The sequence below is a fragment of the Telopea speciosissima genome, chromosome 6 (genome assembly GCF_018873765.1).
Source record: "Telopea speciosissima isolate NSW1024214 ecotype Mountain lineage chromosome 6, Tspe_v1, whole genome shotgun sequence".
NCBI lineage: Eukaryota > Viridiplantae > Streptophyta > Magnoliopsida > Proteales > Proteaceae > Telopea > Telopea speciosissima.
In genome coordinates, this window is record NC_057921.1 from 37,626,899 (window position 1) to 37,643,383 (window position 16,485).

Genomic DNA, 16,485 nt, shown 5'->3' on the forward strand with positions numbered 1-16,485 from the left:
CAAAGCATTGCCATCTTTAAAAGATCTTCATGCATTAATACATTCTTCCTCATTACTTTATTACTCTTGGGTAACACTTCTTCTCTCACTCTGCCACATGGAGTTTTACAAGAAGCAATTGCCTACCTTTCCATGTTACAAATATAGTTCGAAAATCTATGTACTCACAAGCATAACTCCAAACGTATCATCGACACAAACAGGAACAGAGCTAGAATGTGGGTATATGGATTTTTTTGAACTAAATACCTTAAATTGAGGATAGCTGCGATTTCGCAGCTCCTCAACACAATCTCCCTTCAAATTTTCAATTATTTGTAGTTCACAGATTCAGCACAAACATCACTTTTGTGGAAGATAATAACAAGAGAGATACAGGGCTTCGATGCCGAGAAGGAAAGTAATGGAAAGAAAAGAAGCGAAGATACAATACCGTCGACCCATTTGGTTGTTCGATTTCCTCTGCTCCGGCTGAAGCTGTTGCGGGTGCTCTTGCTGAGAAGCGGCGATGCGAGAAATAGGAGAGCGACCATTGTAACCATTACCATACCTAAGAAAGCAGTTGCCGTGTCTTGTGAGAGGTGACGCCATAGAAGCCATGTTTGAAGCTCAGCTGCTCAGGTACTGAAGGAAAGCTTCTAAACTCTACCAAAAAGAAAGGAAAACAAAAAAAAAGGCTTCTAAAAGGGAATACAACTCAAGCGCCACAAAGTAGAAAAACAAAATTCAACTAAAGTCGCTTCCTTAAAAACCTTAAAAAACAAAAGCCCTAAATCGTAGAGAGAGGGAGAGAGACAAGATAATGAGAGAGATAGAGGGACAGAGAAGAAGCCATACCTTGTTCAACGATTTTCAGGTTTCAAAGGAGCCACGGCGGCTGAAGGATCGAGTGTTTTTCCCAGAAATCTCTTCTCACGATTTCGAATTAGGGCAGCCCTGAAATCCAAAAATTGACATCTTGAAGAAAACCCTACCATCTTAATGTAGAGAGAGGGAGATAGAGCGACATAGACAATGCAAGCACCTCCTTCAACGATTTGCAGGTCTTCTTCGGCGTCGAGTGTTCTTCTCGTTTTTGGAAAATGACTCAAGTGTTCTTGAGTTTTTCGAATTAGGAAAGCCCATATGGCTGTTCAAAGTTGGACCACACTATTTATATTTAAGCTTTGAATCATCATCCATGTCTGAGTTTACCTATAGAGGTGAACTCAGATATGGATTGTGTTTAGTTATAAAATCAGAATTATGTAATTCTAGTAATCCAATGGAATTAGGCAACCAAACAGTTTAATTTTTTTAGAATTGCGATCCAAGTGAATAACGTTCTGTTGATTTACTCAACCAAACGCACCCCTAAACTTCCCTCCAACTGAATTGCATGTTCCACACTTAAGTTCTTTTTTTTTTTTGTTAAAACAGCAGCTTATATATTATATTACAAGGATAGGCCCCAAGGTGATTTGAACTCATGACCTCTTATTTGAGGAGTTGGACTTTTTGCCCACACTTAGTTGCTTTTGTGGTGAAAATGTTGAATTATTAAAAAGAGCATATGATAATCCGATTAGGATCTATGACTATGAATTTGAATTTGATTTGTCATTTAATATTGAGCTATGTTTCTTGGGGGATTGGTTGGTTTTCTCAAAGGAGGTTTATACTTCTGCATCCAGGCTTTTCGAGCATGAGGAATTAAAAATCTATATAAAACGGTTGGCAGTTAAGATTCTTAAGAAGCATCATATAGGTAAACTCAGTGTAGCGGATATCCTTATCAAAAAAAATATATATATAGCAGATTTGAGGATACTGAGATGGATGAGTGGCAAAACTAGGATGGATAAAGTAAGGAATGGTCATAATAGAGCGGACTTGGGAGTAGGCCTGTAAAAAGATCGGATTCGGCTTGGATACTGATCAGATGTAATCGGAGTCGGATATTTCTTGGTCGAATTCGGATACCTCTAAACGGATTCGGATGCGGATCGAATTCGGATTTTTGACCATCCGTTTCCACCTCTGCCTTGTGTAACCCAAACCTTCCTCCCCCTAGTGGATACAATTTACTCTCAATCCATAGTTTTAGATCATGATTCTCTTTTCCTCATATTCTAGAACCTGTTGAATCTTCAAAAACCCTCAAGATCATTATTTACTTAATTTTTTATAATTAAGTATTCGGATTCAGATTTTTTTTCGGATATCTCTAAACGAATTTGGATGCTCCAAAACGGATACGGATGCGGATCGAATTCGGATTTTTGGTTATCCATTTACAGCCCTACTTGGGAGTAGCTCTGATACATGATAAGCTACGTGAAAGTCGCTTGAAATGGCATGGCCATGTTCAACAGAGGCTTTTGGATGCTCCATTACGGAGGAGTGCTTTGATTCAAATTGAAGAAAAAAAAAGAACTAGGGGCAAACATAAATGGCATTAGGAGAAGTGGTGAGGAAAGACATATATAATGTATGACCTTGAATAGATCTAATTGGAGGGCAAGGATTCATGTAGTCCCCATTTAATTAGGATAAGGTTGAGTCATTGTTGTTGTTGTTGTTGTAGCTGTATAAAATGTTTTTATTGAATTCACTCTCTGTTAACCCTCGTAATCGCTTGAAGTTGGCTTGTAATAGCATAAAAGCATAAACCTAAGAAGTTTAGCCAAACATACACTTTAGAATAAATCAACTAGGTCAATCCAACCAACTAAATAAATTTTGAACCATTTAAGATCCTTAGGGTTTAACTGACTAGGTTTGTGTTGAGAAAATATATCCTAGTTGGAGCCAAGATCAATGGCAACTTGAAACAACTTCTGGCATGAGTTTTCACCAATTATTAATCTTAGCTTGGATAATGAAGGATTTTTCCACAACTTTTTAAGCCAAAGTTGCAACAAGAAGCCTATAAAGCCCCAAGTTCACAAGTATAATCCTAACATAATAGGCTCCAAAGATAGTAATCAAACAAATTATCAATATCACATGGAGAGACTACATAGCTGGTCAAAACTACCAAAATAATAGGATACCCTTTAGATTAGCCACATGTATAGCTCTCCTAGCTTGTCTGCTCAGGTTATATAAGTGCAAGTTGCAACATGAAACTATTTATGCCCCAATTTTTCACATAATGCTTCGAGTTTCAACGACTAAAAAAGGTACTCTTTTGCAAAACTGAGGAATTACATGGGTGGTTCGAGGTGCTTAAATAATACAACACCTTTCAAATCAGCTTAAGTTTTGATTTAGCATGTTCTACTACTATGTTATCAACTTCAAAGACAACAATGAGATAATTTTTTGCCATGTAAAGGATTAATAATATCACATCGTTAATTGTTGCCTTTTGTCGACATATCTCTCATGACCTACTACCACTTTTAACACTACAAATAATATCCACGGAATATTATGGTTTTAAGTCAATAAACGAGGGAGCATCTCTAAAGGTACAATGGATCAAAGAGATCCAAAAGTGTATCCGGAGGTGGTGTGTGATAGTAATGCAACAGTCTTAATGAAAGCTTAGGATCGGGAGAGTCGAAATCACATTCCTTACAAGACAAGGAGTTGATCAATCGAACAAGAAAATCAAAATTGCAACAGAAACTCCATCTGAGAATTCCACATGCTCAACTGAGTAATTTTTATTTTCTTCAAAAACTAATCTCCAAGTGCCATTGATGGCTTACATTTAAAACTTAAAGAAAGTTGAGCTAAATCACCAACGGATCAACAAAAATGGGAAGCTACTATCATAACTTAATGTAATAAATGTAATAATAGGAAAACGAGTTGATTACTATATTATTCAAAAGAAATACTAGGAAACCAAGCTGACTAGCCCACGATTTTGGCTGTGGTGGGAGATCACGGGTAGCTAGGAGGATAGCAAAGAGGTGGGGATTTAATTGTGGTAATGAGCTGCCTTTCCAAGTTGGACGTGCACAATAGAGCTGGGTTGGGTGCAGCTCGGTTCTTTTTTGCTTCTAATCTGGTCGACCTCCTTGGGACCTTAGGATGGTCCGCTTGATGTTGCATGTGTGCCTCATGCATGGATGCATCATTCCCTCCAAGTTTGAAAGAATTAGACCCCGAATTTGAGTCACCATCATCAGAAGAGTCCCCTAGATAGGGTGTGATGTGCTTGACATTAAAGACATTGGATGTCTTAATGTGTGATGGTAAGTTCAGGAGGTAAGCATTAGGATTGATGCGCTCAAGGACCTCAAGTGGTCCCATTTTATGGTCACTGAGGTTGTTGTAATCACCAACGGAGTGCCGCTCAGTGGTAAAAGTGCCCAAACATAGTCTCCTGGCCCAAAAATGACCTCATAAAAAGTGTATCAATGGCCTTCTTGTATTTCTCAAAATTAATCATCCGATTGCGTTGCACATCATCATGAATACACTGCAACTCAAAAATAATTTCTTCCACCTTAGCAATAGGCTTCCCAAGAAAAGGAATAGGTATCATATCTAAATTTGTAATGGGTTGTCTGCCATTAACAATAACAAAAGGGTTGTACCCTGTAGATCGATCTGTTATCCGAATAGTTAAATGCAAACTCAACCAATGGTAATCGAACATCCCAAGAACAAGGATCGCCATCCACCAAACTCCTTAACATATTACCCAGTGGTATGTTAACCACCTCACTTTGGCCATCAGTCTAAGGGTGGAAACAATGTTGAACTATAGAGATGTACCAATGATGTGCTACAATTGTCACCAATAGTAACCAAGAAATTTTGAATCCCTACCAAAAGTAATGGTTTTGGGCAAACCATGGATTTTGAAGACCTTCTTATAAAACAATTCAGCAATACGAGATGCATCAATAGTTTTTCGACAAGGAATAAAATATACCATCTTGGAAAAACGATTGACAACAACAAAAACGGAGTCCATACCTCATTGAGTATGTGGAAGCCCTAGAACAAAATCCATGGAGATGTCTTCCCACAGAGCTTTAGGGATCAGTAAGGGCAAGTACAGATCTACATTTGTAGCTTGTCCTTTGGAGATTTGGCACTTTCGACATCTAGTCGCAAATCTTTGCCCGTCCCATTTCAGATGTGGCCAAAATATCAAGCCATTATCATCTTAAGGATTTTGTCACGACCAAAGTGTCCTTCGTTATGAATCAGCAATCATCTTCAACCAAAGAGAATGATTTGGTACACATAGTTGATTTCCCTTAAAGAGGAAACTGTCACAGAGAGTAAAATCATAATTTAATCTATCACGCACCTCTTGCAATATATGAGAAAAATATGGGTCTTCATCATAAATCTCGTGGAAGTAATCAAAACAAATAGTTGTAGTTCGCATTGTAGAAAGCAATCCTTTATTTCGACTGAGTACATCTGCTACTAGATTTTGGATACCCACCTTGTGTTTGATATTGAAAGTAAAATCTTGCAAGTATTTAGCTGATTTTACACGTCGAGAATTTAAGTTTTGCTAACCTGAGATGTACTCGAGAGCCTTGTGGTTAGTATATAAAATAAATTCTCTATGTATCAGATATTGGCACCAGTGCTCCAAAGTACGAAATAGAGCATAGAATTCTAGAGTATTAGAGTTTATTGGCACCATTAAGTTTCTTGCTGAAATAGGCAATAGCACATCCGCCTAGACTGAGAACAACTCCAATACTGGTGTCAGATGCGTCACAATGGACCTCAAAAATAAGAATAAAATTGGGTAGCTAGGGCTAGAACGGGAGCCGAAATCAATTTTTCTTTCAAGAACTCAAAACTATGTTGAACTATATACGTCCACTCGAATATGCCTTTCTTCATACATGTCATGAGTAGGGCTGCAAAAGAACTACAATGTGGGATGAACCGATAGTAGAAGGAGGTCAACCCGTGGAAGCTTCGAACATCATACACAGATGTAGGGGTTGGCCACTCTTGGACGACTTAATTTTTGCATCGTTGACTGAGATATCATCTCCGGATATATTAAATCCCAAAAATAGAATTCTTGACATAATAAAATAGCATTTATCTATGGCAGCAAAGCAGGGATCATAGTTGTCATGTCGTCGCCATGGCATTCTGACGGTGAAAAAGGGTGTATATCGTCTAACGATATGGTAGATGCACAAATATCGATCAATATGGCGTCCATGGCGTCGCCGTGCCATGAGATATGTTCATATCGGGCGATATTCCTGTTTCAGTGTATAAAACTTAAGTTTTTAAAAATTTATTTGTTTTTAAACCATTTAAGAGCTTAAATGCCTTTTCCTTAATGGGTATTGGAGGTGTAACTTGAAACACCCTAAACCTTAAACTTTTCAAGTGACACCTGCAATTCACATTAACATTAAAAAAAAATCGTGTTAAAAAGTCTAAAAAAGTAAAATCCCTAATTCCTACAATGAAAACCCTCGACTCCTCGATTCCTCTCTGGCTTCTGCGCAACCGCAAGCGGCAACTCTGCAACTCGAGACTCAAGTACTCGATTCTTTCGTCGTCTCTTCCAGTTCTGGCAAGGCGGCCACTCGACTCTTACGGCAAGGTACTCCCTAGTCTTCTACTCTTATTCTTCTTCTAATTCTGTTTTCCTTTCTTTTCTATTTTTTTTAGTTTTAACGTCTGCTACTGCTTCCCCCCAACAGCAGCTCGACTCTTCTAGTTCTGGCAACCATAGCTCGACTCTTCCCGCAAGGTAAGTCACTAAGTCCCTACTCCGGTACGGTACTCCCTAGTCTTCTTCTTTTTCTACTGTAGTCTACAACTTGAGTACTTGACTCTTCTTTTTTTTTTTTTGTTTCTTGAATGCCTGGACTGCTTGGTTAACTGCTCTAGTGCTCTTCTTCTTCTCTGTAACAGTGTAATCTGTAACGCCTGTGCTTCTATTTTTTTTTATTTTTTTGTTTGGCTTGAATGCTTGGTTAAGTGGCTCCTCTTCTTCTTCTACCGTAGTCTGCAACTCAACTCTGCTTTTTTTATTTTTTGCTTGAATGTTCTTCTACTGTAGTCTGCTCTAGTGCTCTTTTTTTATTTGCTTGAATGTTCCAACACAAACTTTCTTCTTTGTAGTATGTAACGCCTCAACAGGTTGCTTCTCTTTTCTTTTTTTTTTTTGCCTTGTTTAACTGCTGCTTCTTCTTCTCTGTTTTTTTTTTTTTTTTTGGGGGGTGTGTGTGTGTGTGCTTTGTTTTACTGCTGATTCTTCTTCTCTACTTCTTCTTTGGCCCATTTGTAATTAGTAATTACTGCTCATTGAGGATAATGATCTCTACGGATTAATAATTAGTAATTACTGCAAATTAATAATTAGTAATTTTTTGTCTCTTGGTTCACTCCAATTTCTTCTGAATTTGAATTCCACCTCATGTATAATCGTTTTTAGATTGGGTTTTATCTTCTTTTCCTGCCAATTAGTTCTCTTGCTATTGGGAATTGTTACAGGCCTTCCTTGTATATTAGTAGCACACTTTCATGTTGATTTTTGATGTTATAGGATATTTATTATGGCATACTAAATTACATTAAAAATAGAGAAAATAAAAAATAAAACATGGTCGACATGATCACCATGGCAACGCCATAGCGGGCAACATGTCGATATATAGATTAGACACCCCTCCATCGACTTGGATCGCCGTGATGACATGACAACTATGGCAGGGATTACTGTCTCAAAACAGATAAAACTTCTCATAGGTGCTTCAGATGGTCGTAATAGATTTGCTATAAATTAAAATGTCGTAAAAGTAAACAGCAGCAAGTAAACCTAAAAAGGTTTCAAAACCTGAGTCATAAACCTCATAAATATGGAGGGGGCATTTGACAAACCAAATGGCATCACGAGCCACTTGAATAATCCATCTCGAGTCTTGAAAGCACTTTTCTATTCATCTCCGGCCTTTATGTGGATTTGATGGCAACCACTTTTTAGATCTAATTTGCTGAAGACGGTAGCGCCAAATAATTGATCCAATAAATCGTCGAGGTATGGAATAGGGAAGCGATATTTTATTATTATTTTGTTTATCGCTCGGCTGTCCATGCACATCCTCCATGTGCCGTCCTTCTTTGGAACCAAAAGGATTGGTACAACGCAAGGAGTGAGACTCTCACGGACAAATCCCTTTGCCATCAATTTTGTCACTTTCCATTATAGCTTTGTGTGCTCAGTTGGACTCATCTAGTAATGAGCAAGATTAGGAAGGGGAGCTCCAGGAACCAGATTGATCCTGTGTTGAATGTCCCGCATGGTAGGGAGCCCATTTGGAAGATCTGAAGGATATACATCTTGAAATTCGGACAATAAGGGCTTCACTTTTTCAAGAACATCATAAGCAATGCCAGAAATTTCATATTTATTTGAAATAAAATATAAACTGCATACACATTCTCCATGGCACTTCTCAGATCTCAGAGTGACTAAATTTAATGAGGAATTTTTTCCATTATGGGGGTTTTAATTGGCTTCTTGGAAGGGGCCAAAACAATCTTCTTTCCACCATAAACAAAAGAATATGTATTATGATACACGTCATGAGTAGTAAGCTGATCAAACAGCCACGGGCGCCCAAGAATAATATGACAAGCATCCATTTGAAGGTCATCACACCAAAACTTGTCATAATATGTGGAAGCAATAGAAATTGATAATAAACAACGCTTAGAAACTGTTCTCTCCATGCCACGCTTCCACCATGTCATTTTGTATGCTGTGGGATGCTCCTTCAAATCAAGCTGCAATATTTGCGCCTCCTCTTCTGAAACTATGTTTTCACAGCACCTGAAATCAATAATTAATTGGCATACCTTCTTCGATACGATGCAAGTGGAGTGAAAAATATTGTTGCGAAGCCAACTATCTTTGGATTCTTGTCGTGGGGTGAGAAAAATACGATGCATCATAAGTAATTCACCATGGTGGGCATGCAATATTTTTTCATCATTTTTATGATCTTCTTGTGGCTCCATCTTTGGATTCTGTTCAAGATGCTCTTTATTCGGGTTATCCGAAACATTTTCCACTAATAAACCCTTACCAGACTTGCGGTTTTTGGTAGCGCAAACAGCAAAACAGTAGCCTAGCTCCCCATATGCAAAGCACCGCATACCAGTTGTTGATTGTTGGTCGATAAAGGCTGAATGCAATGGGCGGCTAGGATGAGATGCGGTCTTCTCTGTAGTCGAATGGGTGCTCCTATACTACTGGTTCAAGTAGGATAGGAGGAGCCACGCATTGGCTGAGCAGGGTAGGCCAAAAGCTGCTACCTCCGAGTAAGGGATCACTCTACTTTGGCGGCTCTCTGATGTGCATCCCCTGGATCTCAGATGTCGAGACCTTTGAGAACATCTTGGATATAGGGCTGAAGTCCCATCTCCTCCGAATCATTAATATTGTTGCGAACCACTGAGTCATTAAATTCAAAGGTGTTTCTGGTACAACTCGTAATGGTAGCAACTAGGAAGAAAATTCTAGTATTGGCACACAATTGCTTCTCGCGTCTCCACCACGTGATTGTCTTCCCACGAAGCCTCATGGCGATGATTCCAACACGACAATGTCCTGGGACTTCCTTGTACTGAAAGACCTCGTTGACTATGGTCAGCCAGTCTATAATTTCATCCGGGGAAGAGGTTCCCGATGGACAGTGTTAAAAATTGCACATTGTATGCAATCTATTGTTGCCTACTTTACTACAATAATTTCACCCAATGTCTAGTTGTCCCAGATCTTCCTAAACACAAAAGATAAGTATAAAGTATGTAAAAATCATAAATATAATCCCCTCCCCTCTAAGTTTCCTTAATATCAATCTAATCCCTAATTTTTAAAAAATGATAATGCCCTCCCCTATTTTTTAAAGATTCTATCAATCGTACCCTAATCGTTAAAAAATGCCATTAAGTGATGAGGTAGGTATTTCCAATTTTTCCAAAACCCTAGATTACCCTTAATGCAATTTTATACCAATTTTGCCCTCTTCAACCCCAAAACCCCATTTCCTCTTCTTCCTCTCTGCTTTTCTATTCTTCTTCTTCTTCTTCTTCTTCAGCACCACAATCATCGTCACCACTGCCGCCACCGATCCTCTTCCACCGCCAGCACCACCACCACCACCGAAACCCATTTCCATCTTCTAACCAGGACATTGGCTGGTAACAACTGCGAGGGTTGTAATTGAATGTGGGAAGATTGCTTTGCATTATTAAATTATCTGAGCAAGGAAAAATAAGTGTATTCAGTTTTATGACCTTATGTTTTGGGCAGAAGACAATCAGATGTAATCAGAAGTTTTAACTTTCAATTGACACAACCTTGACGTTGGAGGGAATGACATAGTGTGGGATTGTGGGTGAAATTGTAGAGGATGGGGCAGTGGTTTGGATGAAGTATAGGGGTGGGGGTTCGGGTTGCAAGGTTGAGTTCGTTGGTTGCAACCAAGAACCGATGAGTGTGTGCTCCCTTCTCTCTCTCTCTCTCTCTCTATTCTTCTCCTTCTCCCTACTTTTCCGTTGACTCCTTGTAACGCACCTCCTCTTACCTCTGTTCCACCCCTGCAACCAGCCATAATTGATAATCGATCCTCCTATACCCTCTCCTTTTTAATTTAGGTTTAGGTCGAAGGAAACCCTCCTTTGAGCGAATCAATCTCTGTAGTTTCAGCCCCAAATTCCATTCCTACCCTAATGTACTAACCTGGAAATCAAACCCGAGCATTTTTTACCGCCAAGGATAGTTTTAGATCTCCGAAACTCTTGCTGGGTTTGTTGTTGAGGAAGGTCATTAGGTACCCTTAAGAGGTGGGGTTGCAGTTTGAGGATGGGTGTTGTAAAGGATGGATGATTTTGAAAACGATTGTTCTTTATGATCCTGTTAGATCTATTTTAGTTTTTGCTTCTCTAGATCTGATGTTCTACGTTGTAATGAGATTTTGGTTTTCTTTTATTACTTTATTTTCAGTGAATGAAGGGTTTTGATTTCTTCGTGAGCACTCTTAGATCTAATTGTTATTGGTAGTCCCTTTGTTCGAATCCAATTGTTCATCAACAACTCTGCAAATTCTCAATAGATACATAATCTGTGTAGGAATTTCTTGAATTAGTTCCTAGAGTTGAATGGGTTTCGACGGTGGAAGAGGATCGGCGGTGGCAGTGGTGATGATGATGGTGGTGCTGGGGGAGAAGAGGAAGAAACTCAGAAGAAGAAGAAAAAAAAAAAAGTATGAGGTCAGTCAATTAAAGGGCAATGTCGTCTTTTGACATGTTGTTTTAACACCGTTAGCCACTTAGGGTACGGTTAATAGAATCTTTCAAAAGTAGGAGAGGGCGTAATCATTATTCAAAACTTGGGTACCGAATTGATATAATGGATACGTAGAGGGGAGGGGGACGATATTTCCCCAAAATATATCAAGTAAGGCACATGATGCATTTCATGCATTGCAAGTGTTTCTCAAAGATTCAAAGTACACTAAACCTTGATTGGAATCAATATTCTATTTTTTAACTTATTTTCACTTTTATTTTATTTTTCACAAAAAATAACTAACATAGAAAATACATCAATCCTTGTTTATGATGCATTTCATAAAATTTTTTTTTGTATTTTCAGTTATTTTTTAATTTCTAAAAATAGAAAAAAAAAAAACAAATACAAAAAATTCACAGCAAGAGTTCAAATTCATAGATCGATTGTTTGTGTCCAATATATAAATTTTTGTGACCACATCTCTTCTTTTTGGAAAGAAATCGAAAAAAACTCATTTTTTTTTGGAAATTACTTGAAACAAATCACAAATTTATGAAATAACTCATGATTCATGGTATGAATCTGTTGCTTTAGGCTAGATCCATGTAACTTATACAAAATAGTGATATAAAAGAAGATTTTAACAAAAAATTAAGGTTTTTTTTTTTTACAAAACCATGCCTTTTTTGTGTTCTTCAGAGCAAGAGATATGAGTATTGCTTGATCAAAACTCAGTCCTTTTCCTCCCTTAGAATCATTTTTGTTTGTTTGAGCAAAGCCCTAATAATAGTTTGAAAGAAGGGGAAGAAGAGGGACTAAAATCAGGTTTTTTTAGTGCACAAGAGTCCGCCAGGTTCCCTTTTCTGTCCTGGTTCACAGACTGAGTGAACATGTGCTTTTTTATCTAGTGTATCATAAGGTATCGACTAGTATTGATCGTATCGAGCCGTATCGGCCGATTCGTCAACGCGATACATATCGCTAGATTTTATTTTATTTTTTTGCCCTTTAAACTGACATATCGACTGCATTGATACGTATTGATGGTATCATATCGTATCGCACTGTGTCGGCCTATACGATGCGATAGCAATCGATACATTTAAAAAATATATATATATAGATGTATCGACTTGTATCGTATCACAGGCCTGTGATTCCATTATGTATCAAATGATACGATATGATATAGGCCGATACTTAAAACCATGCCTCTAGTTGACAAAATAAAGACTAGGATGGTTGGGTGGAATGGTAAATTCTTATCCTTGGTTGGTAGGGTGGAGTTGGTGAAGTCTATTATCTTAGGTATTCCCATCCATAATTTTTTTTTGTTTATTGGTGGCTATTAAGCTTGAATGTTTCGTACATTATTTACTTGATCTTCAATTTAAGGATATATACAAGAGAGTATCCTAGCCGATTATGGAAGGACGAACATATGGATAGATTTACATGCCAAAGGTGAGTCCTGTCTACATAAGGAGTTGTGCCTTCCAAAGCAAATAGTTCTTCGCAGTCAGATTGAGAGTGAGGAAGTGATGCGCGCCATGAGGAAGAGAAGGGGACACAGGTATGGGTGGCACCAATGGAGTGCCTGAGATGAGGGAAGAATTGATGGAGGGGATTGAGTCTTCGTCGGACATGATGGGTGGGGAAGAGAGGAAGATATCAGATAGCGTTTAGAGGTAGGGAGAAAGGATAGCGTGAGCTAGAAGCTCTGATACCATGTTAGGCTTGAATGTTTTGTATATTGTGTACTTGGTCCTTAATGTGACGATACATACAAGAGAGTACCCTAGCTGATTATGGAAGGACGAACATATGGAAAGATTTACATGCCGAAGGTGAGTCCTATCTACACAAGGAAACTCACTGTACAAAGGAAATCGAATATTGAGTCCCAATGACTGTGGCAACTCTATATTTGGTCAATAGTGGTCTGCGACTCACATTAAGATAGTTGAAAAGTGGATGCAAAGTTTTATTTGGATGGGCGACATGGATTCCTTCAAACCTCAATGGTGAAATGGGAAGAGGTGTGTTTGCTATTAGTTGAAGGGGGTCTTGGGATTCGTAGATTTTGCAATGTGAACAAAGCCATGCTCTCCAAATTATGTTGGAAGATCAAACATGATGATTTCATCATAAGCCATTTCTTCAAAGCTCGATTTCTTGATTTTGGATGGTTCTCCAAAAGAAAACCTACAAAGCCTCCTCTATTTGGCCTGGGTTGAGAAAAGTGTGGACGTTAGTGTCTTTAAAACAAGGGAAAATTATATCGCCAGTCTCTGAAGTTTATACTAAATATAGTGCGACCCCCTGTGTTTTTTAAATATACACTCAACACCTTTCAGTGGACCGTGTTAAGTATAAAAATTTAAATAACAATTTTGCCCTTCAATTAAAATAATCCTATTCTAGTTTTTAATTTTTCTAACATAAAAAAGGGGACCCACCACTATTTCTTCCTCTTCTTCTCTCTTCTTCTTCTTCTTCAACCGTTGCCCCACCACCGCTTCAACCACTGCCCCACATCCACTGCAACCTTCGTCCCACTTCTTGAAAATGGTTCAGAGGCTCACTTACCTGGCGGGAAGCTGTGGGAAAATAAGAATCAATCTCCCGTCAAACCCCCAAAAAACAAGAAAAAAAAGTTGTCGATTCGCTTTTATAGCGAGAAAATCTCTCTCCCTCTTTCGGATTTCCATCGTTTCAACGAATCAAATATCTTTCTTGGCGTGTAAAGTGGAGTTTCTGATCCGCTGAACAAACTGACCTGCGAGGCTGTGTGACCTCATCAGGTCTTTCACCGTTGAAGCAGTTGCTCTCTCTCACTCTCTGTATCTTTTGGTGTGTTTCTGAGTAGAAGTAGGGAAATTTTCCATGACTACAATCTAATATAAATTTAATTCAAAAAAACAAAACTATAGAACAGTAATCCATTAACGAACACAAAAGACCGATTATGGATCAATCTTGTAAAACAATAAGCCAATCCATATTAATAAATCCATAGAAACCCTCTTTGACTCCCCTAAAATAACAAAGAACAAAGATTCCGAAAGACCCAAAATCAATAATCATAAACTAAAGATGAAGACAGGAAAAACATTCCGCAAATGGATTCAACATAAGAACAAAAAAACTTTCTATGATTCATAAGAACACGAATCTAAAAGGGAAATAATCGATTGAAACAGTGAATGGAGAAGACGATATTGAGAAACTCTGACTGAATCCTCCCTTATGCAGAAAACAGATTACAAGCGGGTTTGCGGTGAACCTTAAAGGCTTAAATGGAGAAAGAACCTTTACTTCCATATGTAAGAAAACCAAGACCACGTCAGCTTTCCTCAACTCCTCCCTCTCTCTGTCCACTCCCTGAAGAAGGAGAATTAACCCTTCCCTTAACTCCAGCAAAGCTCAAAGACCGAATCATCTTTGGTCCTTCATCTCCTTCCACCGAACCCTCTTCAGTCCTCATCGATGCCCTATTTCTAGCCATCAATTGTCCTCGCTCATTTCCTTCTTCAGATACCTAGCAAGACCAACGGTCATGGCTCACAGATCTCAATCACAACTGGACCAAAACGAATCTTCATCGCTCAAAAACAGCCCCTGCTATGGCCACTATCAATGACATCGACCATCCTTCAATCCCTAAACCCAATTTACCTTTGGTTCAATCATTCGTCAGGCTTTTGTCCTTCTTGTTATCTATCTCTGGCTTGAAGTACCAAGCCATTATCCGTATGCCTTCGTCTGAGTTCGCCGTAGGTCGTTGGTGATAGCCTCAGTAGATCGCCACAGCAAGAACTGAGGCAGGTCGTTGGTGATGGGCTTGAAGATGGCCTGAGGAAGGGGTGTGAAGTTTAGGCTGCCCTATGGGCAAAATGGTAAGCTCACACCCCATTAAGGGTATATTTGTCATTTTAGCATCAATGGCCAACATGGCAGCAACTAACGGGAATGTTCTAACGGAGTGGAGCTGAGTGTAATAAGTACCCTAAACTTAGAGGATTAGGGTGTCTATTTTGAAAACACAGGGGGTCGCACTGTATTTAATACAAACCTCAGGGATGGCAGTGTAATTTTCCCTTAAAACAAAGGTGGATAATCGGGAATGGGGAAAAAAAATTCAATTTTCGAAGGATAGATGGTTAGGGAGCTCTACTATTGAGGAGGCTTCAGGTATGGATCCTTCTATTTTTCGTAATTTGAGTACCAGTGGAATTTTCATAGTGTCTCATCAGGTTTTTTGAATAATATCTTTGAGGAGGCCAAAAACATTTGCATTCCTAGAGAGGAGGATACATGCATTTAAAGTATGACAAACTCAGGTATCTTCACTATGAAGACGGCACATGATTAGCTTAGAAGGAAGAAGTCACAAGTTTCTTAGGTATTTGTTATCTAGAGTAAAAATCTCCTTCATAAACACTCTACATTTGGGTGGAGATTTATGAAAGGAAAACTCCCTTCAAATGATTTAATCTCTGGTAAAGGGGTCCAGATGGCTTAGCGATGTAATTTATGCTTTTGTGAATCTGAAACATTATCCCATTTATTTCTAAATTCCTCTTCTTTTTTTTCCAAATCGGTATGGAGAAATTTAATGGATTATTTTAGAATCTCGTGGAATTCTTGTAATGTCCACGTCCCAACGGACCACCCAGTGGAGCCCATGACACCGGTGCCATCCGGGATCGTTGAAGAGTGTTGATATAAAACATATTCATATCCATAACTTAAATGCGAAGAACATTATCAGAATACATTAACGAAAACATAAGTGCTAACTATACAAATTTGTTTATGAAAGATCCAAGCCTAAAACCCATATCAATAGGGTAACGTTGATGGCAAAACTAAGTTCAACAAACCTTAGACACTGTCCATATCCTCAAAAGATAAGCTGTGCTGAAGATACTTATTTAATTACATCAAAAGGTCACAATGATCATAACCTTCAAAATGAGAGTTCAACAACTATCGTGGATCTGCGGGTTTCTTCCTTTGTCCTTGCTACCCTGCTTTGTAACATAAAAATGCATATATCGTGGTGTGAGCTATAAAGCCCAGTGAGCATAATTAAACAATAGTGCTTACATGCACATCATATACATAACCTTACTTTAGTACATGAGCATGGTAAATCAGATTACTTAAATAAAGATTAAAGGTACATTCACCATACATGTCATTTTATATCATTTATCATGTATGTCATATCATCTGAT

General features: G+C 38.5%; 1 long non-coding RNA gene across 1 annotated transcript; it reads right to left on the reverse strand.

The window, feature by feature from the left end:
- Positions 1 to 249: 249 nt before the first annotated feature.
- On the reverse strand, positions 250 to 7,619 carry LOC122665313. The gene is made up of 3 exons (XR_006333469.1): positions 7,609 to 7,619; positions 434 to 624; positions 250 to 297 (listed from the first exon to the last, which is right to left on the reverse strand). It is a non-coding gene; the product is annotated as an uncharacterized LOC122665313 (long non-coding RNA).
- Between the last annotated feature and the right edge of the window lie 8,866 nt (positions 7,620 to 16,485).